Raw genomic sequence first — 12,717 nt, forward strand, 5'->3', positions numbered from 1 at the left:
TTAAATATCCAAATGGAGATTCAGTGAAAACAAAAATCTGACATTGATTGATTTAGCTAGACGAGCGACCGTAGTAAATTCGTTTTTACTTTCAATATTCGGAGTTCGCTCGTCAATAGCTCTCCGACGGAAGGTCCTAGGATGATGGTGGTGATATATCTAGAATCAGATGATGGTAGAGAGAAAGGTACACCCTTTGTTTTTACCGATGGTCGAACTGTTCCCGCAACATAGCCGAAAAGGAGGCAATATGCTGATTTCTGGAGCTCAGGTGGTTTACGGACCTTCATAAAAGTGCAATATCGGTGATTGCGTGTAAGCAAGAAATATACACTACCAGTCAAAAGTTTGGACACACCTACTCATTGATGGGTTTTTCTTTATTTTTACAATTTTTTACATTGTAAAATAATAGTGAAGACATCAAAATTATGAAATAACACATCATGGAATCATGTAGTAACCAAAAAAGTGTTAAACAAATCAAAATATATTTTATATTTGAGATTCTTCAAATAGCCACCCTTTGCCTTGATGACAGCTTTGCACACTCTTGGCATTCTCTCAAGCAGCTTCACCTGGAATGCTTTTGCATTAGTCTTGAAGGAGTTCCCACATACGCTGAGCACTTGTTGGCTGCTTTTCCTTCACTCTGCCGTCCGACACATCCCAAACCATCTCAATTGGGTTGAGGTCGGGGGATTGTAGAGGCCAGGTCATCTGATGCAGCACTCCATCACTCTCCTAGGTCAAATAGCCCTTACACAGCCTGGAGGTGTGTTTTGGGTCATTGTCCTGTTGAAAAACAAATGATAGTCCCACTAAGCCCAAACCAGATGGGATGGCGTATCGCTGCAGAATGCTGTGGTAGCCATGCTGGTTAAATGTGCCTTGAATTCTAAATAAATCACAGACAGTGTCACCAGCAAAGCACCCCACACCATAACACCTCCTCCTCCATGCTTTACGGTGGGAAATACACATGCGGTACTGTATATGTTTTTGCATTCCCATTCAGGAGGGTTAGCCCTATATGAATATTACAAACGGCATAGGACCTCCAGTCACTAAAGGGCCCAACATTTTTATTAGTTACCTCTGACAACTAAGTGTGCTATATATTTGACCCATTTACAAGGATACTTTTCAAAAGCTTCCTATCCAGGTGAAATGGAGATGTAAAACCACTTAATGCGAAGTCACTGACCCCCCTCATCCATGCTACATTCATTAGAATTCCAGTTCACCACTTCCCTGATTGTACATTAATATTTCCTGATATTTTCAATAGCTCACTGTCCATATGAGTTACAGATGTACAGACAAGTGTGTTGGGTTGCTTGACAAAGTTACACCTTTTTTTATTTGTTTTATACATCACCTTTGATACTTCACCTATTACAGCTGTGGTTATTAATCCATGTACAATGTCAAATGTAACAGCTTCTACCCCCAAGCCATAAGACTGCTGAACAGTTAATCAAATGGCTACCCAGACTATTTGCATTGACCCCCTCTTCTTTTTTAAATGTTTTGCACTGACTCTATGCACACTCACTGGACTCCACCCACACACTCACACATACTACACTGACACTGCAACACACACACATATACACACACACAGGTCAATGGCATCATTAACTTGACCATGTACCAGGACATTCTAGCCCAAAACCTGAATGCCTCTGCCAGGAGGCTGAAACTTGGCCAGAAGTATATCTTCCAGCGAGACAATAACCCCAAGCACACATCAATATCCACAAATATATGGTAAATTGACTACAAAATCAACATTTTGCAATGGCCATCTTAATCTCCGGACTTCAACCTCATTTAAAACCTATGGTTTGAATTGAAAAGGGCAGTCCATAAGCGCAGACGAAGGATATCAAGGATATGGAAAGATTCCGTATGGAGGAATGGTCTAAGGGTGTTGGTCCCTTTTGTGAACTCAGTGCGATTCACTTAATTCTTTGTGAAGTGTGAACACTCCAAAGGAACTCATCAAGAGCCCTCTCGAGACATGGTCTGAGTTCGGTTCGCTTAAATTCCGCGTTCCGGTTCCCTTTTTTAGGGCAATGTGAATACAAAGCTCCCCAGGTTCGCTCGTCATTATTCCCGCACCACACACTAGACTACTGCAACCGTTTCCCCTGCCATAACCCCTCACATTGGTGCCACGAAAGAGAGAGGATGATGATGTGCAGGTTCGCAGAAAAAGCATGTGCTGTTTTTGGATATTGAGTAGCAATTGTCAAGGATGCACAGAAATTCTAAAATATGTATGTAGTTTTTAGTTCAGATTATTTGTTAGCATTATGTCATCTATAGGCTAAGAGAGCTTCATAAGCTGTTTATTCGATTGTGGGGTTTGAATAGTGTAGGAAAACAACAACATACAGTGCCTTCGAATTTACCACAGGTGGATCCAATCAAGTTGTAGAAACATCTCAAGGATTATCAATGGAAACAGGATGCAACTGAGCTCAATTTCGAGTATCATAGCAAAGGGTCTGAATACTTATGTAAATAAGGTATTTCTGTTTTTCATTTTTAATGAAATATTCAGTTAAATGAAAAATGGCAATTATCATGGATGTACTATGGAGGATGGAGGTCAGTGAGCTAACATCAAGTGGTTTTACATGTACACTAACAGTCAAAAGTTTGGACACACTCATTTGTTTAACACTTTTTTGGTTACTACATGATTCCATATGTGTTATTTCATAGTTTTGATGTCTTCACTACTATTCTACAATGTAGAAAATAGTAAAAATATAGAAAAACCCTGGAATTAGTAGGTATGTCCAAACTTTTGACTGGTACTGTATATGTCATTTGGACAGGAAGCTATAGAAAATGTGTGAATTAATAACCACAGCTTTAAGGTGTACCTTTCATAAGAGGTTAAGGAACCCACCACACTTGGTTGTAGATCTCTAGAACATTGGTGTATCATGGATTAGGGACATCAGTGACTTTGCTTCATGTGATTTTAGTTCTCTAGGTCATGCAAGTAGGCTACAGTAGGTTGTGAAAGTGAGAAAGAACATAGGCCTAATTATGTGTTTTTTTAGCTTGCATTTTTTTTTTTACATGTAATTGTTGTGGGAAAATACAAAGTTTATTTAAGATTTCTAGATCATTTAATTGAGACAAAAACTAAGTTTTGCTATAAATACAAGGTTTGGCTGACTGCACTTTTAAGATGGTCCCTTGCCGCCAGTGCATAATATTCACCAGTTGAAACCAATGTAAAGTCACTTTTTGAAAACGGAACGGAAAAGGGCTGTATCTTGCTTTCTATCGTCATCTGATTCTAGATATATCACCCAAATCATCCTAGGACCTTCCGTCGAAGAGCCATTGACGAGAAAACTCCAAATATCAAACCAATAGGCTATCTAAACATAGTGTTTTTTTTACTGCGGTGTCCCCCACACTAGTCCCAATCAAAACGGTGCTGACATTATAATCTAAATGACCACACGACTATTGCTTTAAATTAGTAGGCTATAACGGTTGGATATTACTTTGGGAGTTTCAGTATAAACAATAATTTGATACATGCCTTCAATTGCATTAGCTTACTTTATTCCAATACTTTCATCGTTCAGTTGATCATAACAAAGGTGAGTTTTCCTCTGTCTTGTCCTTTTTCTAGGCCCAATGGCTGTTTCCTCATCTTCTCACTCTGCTGCGGCGGTTCTCAGCACCAGTTTAAATCAATTTAGCCTACTTTTTTTCTAGTTATGTCTTTTTTTTCTCGGGGTTCGGCCTCATTTAATTTCTTGGGATCCATTTTACCGGTGTTAATCCCTAGCGGGTATAGTTTACATGATGAGATTATTATGGACAAAAGAGTGAGATTCTTTTTATTTGTCAAAGGCAGCCAAGCGTCGATGATCATGTCACCAGAATAAGACCCTCGATATTTATTGGAAAGGAGCATCAACCTCATCCAGTGGCGACGCTTCATTCAGGGCAGGAGCCCCACCCAAAAAAGTAATAATAATAATTTAAAAAATATATATTTGTTTCTTTCTGTTTTGAATGTTATTTTGTCATTAATACATGTCACATATCAGTTTGCAAACAATGTAATTTTTTAAAATAATCATTGAGTTAATAAAGCAGCATACAAACTTGGTTTCTTTTTTGCTTTCTTGAGTAAGGCAGGTCCAAAATGCAGGTGTTTCTGCCTAGCTCAGTGCTTTCTGTGGTGGTGGGACAGCCAGCAGAAAATACAAAGCGTAGGGGTTGGTAATGTTCTCTAGTTGCGCTGTGATTGGCTCAGTGTTCTGTCACTCATGGGGATACTACCTCACCGCAAAATCTACGGGTAGAGCTCGAAAATTCAAGCCCCTTGGGTGCTGCCATAGACTTTCATTAGAAGTGCCCATTCAAGAAGGCTCAAGGTCATTGGCCACAGATAAAATGATGTCAAATCACGTTATATCTACCTTAGCTTTGATTGGACTGATCATGTCAACATCATACTTTCAAAATCTTAGCTAGCAAGCTAGACAAGCAGTCATCATCATGCATCAAGTCGGCAATCTACGGGCAAATCCTTTTCAATCCTTGTCATATGAAGAGAGATTATAGATAAAACATATCGGTGCTCATCGGCCATTGGACATAAACATTACACAACAAGTTAGAAATGGCAAATTCAACAATGAGTGCTAAGGCGCCACTGCAGCCCCTGGGTTCGATCCCAGTCTGTGTCACAGCCGGCCGTGACCGGGAGACTCATGGGACGGCGCACAATTGGCCCAGCGTCGTCTGGGTTAGGGGAGGGTTTGGCTGGCCGGGATGTCCTTGTCTCATCGTGCTCTAGCGACTCCTTGTGGCGGGCCGGTCGGCCGACTTTGGTCGTCAGTTCGACAGTGTTACCTCCGACACATTGGTGCGGCTGGCTTCCGGGTTAAGCAAGCAGTGTGTCAAGAAGCAATGTGGCTCTCGACCTTCGCCAAGTCCATAGGGGAATTGCAGCGATGAGACAAGATCGTAACTACCAATTGGATATCACAAAAAAGGGGCTAATGCCATTGGCCAGAAAAGTTTGAATACATTGGCCATGCTGTCAATCCAGTATGACTTATGCCATGTTCAAAACAACTGGAAACTCGGATCTGGGAAATCTCAGACTTCAGTGAGTTCAAGACAACTGGGAACTCAGAAAAAAACTAGCTGGGAAGATACGGAAAATAATTTTGAACAGTCATCCAACTCTGAATTCCAAATCGGGATTTCGGGCCTCTTTCTACAGCCTACAAGAAGGACCGCCGTGCCACCTTCCTGTTCAAGTGAGCACAGCACAAGAGGGTGAGTCCAAAAATGTATTGTATGCTGCTTCATAAATGATATAATATGCCAGGGAGATACAGTGAGGGAAAAAAAGTATTTGATCCCCTGCTGATTTTGTACGTTTGCCCACTGACAAAGACATGATCAGTCTATAATTTTAATGGTAGGTTTATTTGAACAGTGAGAGACAGAATAACAACAAAACAATCCAGAAAAACGCATGTCAAAAATATTATAAATTGATTTGCATTTTAATGAGGGAAATAAGTATTTGACCCCTCTGCAAAACATGACTTACAGTGGGGAAAAAAAGTATTTAGTCAGCCACCAATTGTGCAAGTTCTCCCACTTAAAAAGATGAGAGAGGCCTGTAATTTTCATCATAGGTACACGTCAACTATGACAGACAACATGAGAAAATAAATCCAGAAAATCACATTGTAGGATTTGTAATGAATTTATTTGCAAATTATGGTGGAAAATAAGTATTTGGTCAATAACAAAAGTTTCTCAATACTTTGTTATATACCCTTTGTTGGCAATGACACAGGTCAAACATTTTCTGTAAGTCTTCACAAGGTTTTCACACACTGTTGCTGGTATTTTGGCCCATTCCTCCATGCAGATCTCCTCTAGAGCAGTGATGTTTTGGGGCTGTCGCTGGGCAACACGGACTTTCAACTCCCTACAAAGATTTTCTATGGGGTTGAGATCTGGAGACTGGCTAGGCCACTCCAGGACCTTGAAATGCTTCTTACGAAGCCACTCCTTCGTTGCCCGGGCGGTGTGTTTGGGATCATTGTCATGCTGAAAGACCCAGCCACGTTTCATCTTCAATGCCCTTTCTGATGGAAGGAGGTTTTCACTCAAAATCTCACGATACATGGTCCCATTCATTCTTTCCTTTACACGGATCAGTCGTCCTGGTCCCTTTGCAGAAAAACAGCCCCAAAGCATGATGTTTCCACCCCCATGCTTCACAGTAGGTATGGTGTTCTTTGGATGCAACTCAGCATTCTTTGTCCTCCAAACACGACGAGTTGAGTTTTTACCAAAAAGTTATATTTTGGTTTCATCTGACCATATGACATTCTCCCAATCCTCTTCTGGATCATCCAAATGCACTCTAGCAAACTTCAGACGGGCCTGGACATGTACTGGTTTAAGCAGGGGGACACGTCTTGCACTGCAGGATTTGAGTCCCTGGCGGCATAGTGTGTTACTGATGGTAGGCTTTGTTACTTTGGTCCCAGCTCTCTGCAGGTCATTCACTAGGTCCCCCCATGTGGTTCTGGGATTTTTGCTCACCGTTCTTGTGATCATTTTGACCCCACAGGGTGAGATCTTGCGTGGAGCCCCAGATCGAGGGAGATTATCAGTGTCTTCCATTTCCTAATAATTGCTCCCACAGTTGATTTCTTCAAACCAAGCTGCTTACCTATTGCAGATTCAGTCTTCCCCAGCCTGGTGCAGGTCTACAATTTTGTTTCTGGTGTCCTTTGACAGCTCTTTGGTCTTGGCCATAGTGGAGTTTGGAGTGTGACTGTTTGAGGTTGTGGACAGGTGTCTTTTATACTGATAACAAGTTCAAACAGGTGCCATTAATACAGGTAACGAGTGGAGGACAGAGGAGCCTCTTAAAGAAGTTGTTACAGGTCTGTGAGAGCCAGAAATCTTGCTTGTTTGTAGGTGACCAAATACTTATTTTCCACCATAATTTGCAAATAATTTAATTAAAAATCATACAATGTGATTTTCTGGATTTTTTTTTCTCAATTTGTCTGTCATAGTTGATGTGTACCTATGATGAAAATTACAGGCCTCTCTCATCTTTTTAAGTGGGAGAACTTGCACAATTGGTGGCAGACTAAATACTTTTTTTCCCCACTGTAGTACTTGGTGGCAAAACCCTTGTTGGCAATCACAGAGGTCAGACGTTTCTTGTAGTTGGCCACCAGGTTTGCACACATCTCAGGAGGGATTTTGTTCCACTCCTCTTTGCAGATCTTCTCCAAGTCATTAAGGTTTCGAGGCTGACATTTGGCAACTCGAACCTTCAGCTCCCTCCACAGATTTTCTATGGGATTAAGGTCTGGAGACTGGCTAGTCCACTCCAGGACCTTAATGTGCTTCTTCTTGAGCCACTCCTTTGTTGCCTTGGCCGTGTGTTTTGGGTCATTGTCATGCTGGAATACCCACCCACGACCCATTTTCAATGCCCTGGCTGAGGGAAGGAGGTTCTCACCCAAGATTTGACGGTACATGGTCCCGTCCATCGTCCCTTTGATGCGGTGAAGTTGTCCTGTCCCCTTAGCAGAAAAACACCCCCAAGCATAATGTTTCCACCTCCATCAGATGTTCATTGGCAAACTTCAGACAGCCCTGTATATGTGCTTTCTTGAGCAGGGGGACCTTGCGGGCGCTGCAGGATTTCAGTCCTTCACGGCGTAGTGTGTTACCAATTGTTTTCTTGGTGACTATGGTCCCAGCTGCCTTGAGATCATTGACAAGATCCTCCTGTGTAGTTCTGGGCTGATTCCTCACCGTTCTCATGATCATTGCAACTCCACAAGGTGAGATAATAATAATAATATGCCATTTAGCAGAGCTTGCATGGAGCCCCAGGCCGAGGGAGATTGACAGTTATTTTGTGTTTCTTCCATTTGCGAATAATCGCACCAACTGTTGTCACCTTCTCACCAAGCTGCTTGGTGATGGTCTTGTAGCCCATTCCAGCCTTGTGTAGGTCTACAATCTTGTCCCTGACATCCTTGGAGAGCTCTTTGGTCTTGGCCATGGTGGAGAGTTTTGAATCTGATTGATTGATTGCTTCTGTGGACAGGCGTCTTTTATACAGGTAACAAGCTGAGATTAGGAGCACTCCCTTTAAGAGTGTGCTCCTAATCACAGCTCATTAGCTGTATAAAAGACACCTGGGAGCCAGAAATCTTTCTAATTGAGAGGGGGACAAATACTTATTTCCCACATTAAAATGCAAATCAATTTATAACATTTTTGAAATGCGTTTTTCTGGATTTTTTGGTTGTTATTCTGTCTCTCACTGTTCAAATAAACCTTCCATTAAAACTATAGACTGATCATTTCTTTGTCAGTGGGCAAACGTACAAAATCAGCAGGGGATCAAATACTTTTTTCTCTCACTGTATGTATACTGTAGCTAAGAAAGTAATACTAAGTGTATGTTGTGTAGTAAGCTGTTAGTAGCCCATGTGCCTCACCCTAATAATTTGCTCCCTTTTCACCTCATAACTTAGCCTACTGTTCTGACTTGGTGGTGCACATTTAGCCTATAGCCTGTTTTAGAGAAATGTCATCATCGAATATTGTAAGAGCGTTTATTGTCTGCTTATATGCCCCCTTTATTTATCCTACGGTTCTGACTTGGTGTACAGGGAGAGTACTGTAAGAACGGCCCATGTTCTGAATTCTGTCGCCGTACATTTCAAAATTGCTGAACACTACGTCCGTCATTAATACCTTAATCGAAATTACAGATTGCCTCTTATCCGCTCGTCGTCCCCTTATGCCATAGTTTGTACATCTCAATTGTCAGTAGAAACCACATTTGTTTAAGCAAGTCAGCCATATCAGCTATGTTTTTTTTAAAGGCAGTAAATGAGACTGAATGAACTGTTTCGCTGCCAGACAAGGCTCCCCTGATAGCCAGGTGTAGCAGTGGTAAAGTGTTGGGATTGCTGTTGGGACTCTGCTGTTGGGACAGCTTTATGTAGGCCCTAACAGTTTGTCTTCACCGTTATAGTGCAATTAATGTATTGTTTAGTGTTGTGTAGTGGCTTTGCTGGCATGCATCTAAAACATTTTTTTTTTGTTTGCCCCACCAAGATTTACATGCTAAAATTGCCACTGACCTCATCACCTTGCACTTTCAACACCCTGTGAAGTTCATAATTTATTTAATCTGTAGCCTAATAAACTGCATGCTTTCCCGACAAGTCGCAGTGGGAGACCACACAACACGTCATCACGTGACTCCAAGTTTAGGGTACTAGGGGGTAACTGCCCCCCGTAATTAATTAAGACCACAAGATTTCACTAAATTATTTCCCCAACACTTTCCCTGGCTGCCACTGCGCTTGCTCAACAAAATATGTCCTCTGTGTCATCACAACTTTTGGAGATATTTTGTTGTAAAAACGATTTTGTGGTAAATTGATCTACTTTTTTTGTTGTTGTTGAAAAGGTTGTATATATATTCCAATGAAGTTAGATCTATAATTGTTTTTTAAATATACAAGTATGAAAGCCTTAAGATAAATAATCCACTTGTTTAGAGAGAAAAATTAGATAATGTTTGACTAATATGTTGAATGAGTGTGTTGGGGGCAACTTGCCTCCCCCCTACTAGGGGGTAACTGGCCCCTGGGGGAATGGGTTTCTACCAGTCATTTAGACAATGACTAGCCCAGTTGGCGGTAGTTTATGCTAACTTGATAGCTAGCAACTTCACTAGCAGTAAATGCTAGCCAGCTAGCTAGTTAGCATAAAGATAACGTAAATGAATTGCAGTTGTAAATGTTTCCACTAGTGACTGATAGCTTTACAGTTAATGTTACTTTATAGCCTTTTAGCTAGTTTACACAGCATTTTATGTCATATAGCTAGATAGCTAGCTACGTTTTTAAGAGAGAGCTTTTCAATGGGCATCTCTCCCCCTGTTTTCAGTCACAGGTGGGGATTAGGTGTGAGCAGTGCAGGAGGTGGGCTCATGAGTTGTGCTCCAATTTTACTGGGGATAGCTTTATTTGTGACCTATGTACAAATTTGAATCGTGCAATAGCAGAGCATGATAGAGTTGCCACATCAATGTTACACTGAGTTAATTAGTTGTTATTGTTATTACATGTTATATTCCAATGTTCTTTCATGTTACAATTAATATATAGTTTTATGAATGAAAAACAACTATTGAAAACCTTTTGCTCCTGAATGTCATTTTCAAGACTGCTGGGATTAAAAATCTTGCATTATTCAAATAATATTTAGTGCAATTGTACATCATGGATTGTGTGGAAAAGGAACAACAAAGAAAGAACAAAGAAAATGTGCAGGTGAGTTAAAAAGAGGGACTTTACATAAAATCTCCTCATAGTGAATATATTAATGGTGATGTGCAACACCATTTCCCCCCACCCCCACCCCATATTTTATTAAAATAATTAAAATAAATCAAATTGTCTAGCGTATTTTGTTTTGTCGACATTTGGAAAGTTTACAGACACATTTTCTGTTTCCATTCAAGCATGTCATGACATTTTTTTACCCGACATGTAGCCTACTTTACTTGCATAAAAAGGTTGGATGGAAATCTGGTTACAAGCTACAGTGGCTTGCGAAAGTATTCACCCCCCTTGGCATTTTTCCTATTTTGTTGCCTTACAACCTGGAATTAAAATTGATTTTTGGGGGGTTTGGATCATTTGATTTACACAACATGCCTACCACTTTGAAGATGCAAAATATTTTTTCTTGTGAAACAAACAAGAAATAAGACAAAAAAACAGACAACTTGAGCGTGCATAACTATTCACCCCACCAAAGTCAATACTTTGTAGAGCCACCTTTTGCAGCAATTACAGCTGCAAGTCTCTTGGGGTATGTCTCTATAAGCTTGGCACATCTAGCCACTGGGATTTTTGCCCGTTCTTAAAGGCAAAACTGCTCCAGCTCTTTCAAGTTGGATGGGTTCCGTTGGTGTACAGCAATCTTTAAGTCATACGTGGTCCCGTGTAGCTCAGTTGGTAGAGCATGGCGTTTGCAACGCCAGGGTTGTGGGTTCGATTCCCACGGGGGGCCAAAATGCAATTTGCAATCAGTACAAAAAGACCTGCAGCGACTGACCTTACTTCCAGAGTCCTTGGTTCCACATTTACCCTTATCATACCACCATTTGTTTTTCAGCTTGTCTAAGATGCCTTGTTCACTGAGTTTCAATACTGCAAGGTTTAGATAATTTCTTCACGTGGGAAATAACATCAATAACATTATATTATGTTATTTTATGTTATTCAAACTTTAAACTACTTCATACTTTACAAAGCGATAGAGCAGGGTCCTGGCCAACACAACACAGAGAGCAGGCAAAACGAACTGTTACCTTTCATACACCAGGACTAACCCGTACCGTACCAGACCCTACCTGTATCGCTTTGAGTAATCGGCACACACTGTTCAAAAAAGTACCTACGATTGGGACTAGCAGAATGAGTAGCTACTGTAATATAGCTCTATATGTACATAAAATAGGATCTAACAGGAACCCTTTCATGACTAACAGACAAACAAAAACTAGCAGTCCGATTTTGTTCTAGCTGAGGGCAGCCAACACCTCACAAAATACAGCCCTTCACTGGACATGCATCCACACAGCCACCTAGAAATCCCACTTGCATAGGCCTATATATACTGTGCAATTACAATCAATCAAATGCAACATTGAGAACTACAAGAGAGCGGTAGATCTAAATTGGAGTAATATGGAATTGTAGCCAATCTGGTTTTCTATCGTATCAATATATACCAATATATTGATTCTATGTAGCTCTGTGGCTGCATGATTAGTGGTATATAGCTACTTTTTTAAACTTCTAATTGCAATGAGATCACTAAAATCTACAGGTAGATTTGAATGAATAAGACTAAGAAATGTAAAAGCTAAACAGTTTCTTATGAGTCCTCAAGTAGGGCGTTATGTTTGTAAGACATTATGCTGTCCACATGACTGCTCGATTTCTGTGTTTACTTTCTTTCTGAAAAATGATCATGGTTTGTAATTTAATTTCATTAAATATATTGTATTCACCACTGTAGTCTGCTTCATGCATAATAGCATAATATTTACATAAAAAAGGAGTGTAAAGAATGTGAGGTTATTTGATCTTATCTGGCTATATGGCTTATTTTTACAGCAATTTAGCCAACATACTTTGACAACATTTATGGTTCACAGCAAGTCTCAGAAAATAACTATGTAAACAGGAATGAGGTTAGTAACAGCAGCTTTGGACAAATAGTACTGTCTCCTGCTCATACTGAGCTGTTGCTTTGACATGGCAAGTCACATCGGGCAAGGTTCCAGTACTGGTACAGTGGCTTGCGAAAGTATTCACCCCCTTGGCATTTTTCCAATTTTGTTGCCTTACAACCTGTAATTAAAATTGATTTTGGGGGGGGTTTGAAGATGCTAAATATTTTTTGTGTGAAACAAACAAGAAATAAGACAAAAAAACAAAACTTGAGCGTGCATAACTATTCACCCCCCCCCCAAAGTCAATACTTTGTAGAGCCACCTTTTGCAGCAATTACAGCTGCAAGTCTCTTGGGGTATGTCTCTATAATATAAGCTTGGCTCCTTCAAGT

Source organism: Coregonus clupeaformis, chromosome 9 (assembly GCF_020615455.1).
Source record: "Coregonus clupeaformis isolate EN_2021a chromosome 9, ASM2061545v1, whole genome shotgun sequence".
NCBI lineage: Eukaryota > Metazoa > Chordata > Actinopteri > Salmoniformes > Salmonidae > Coregonus > Coregonus clupeaformis.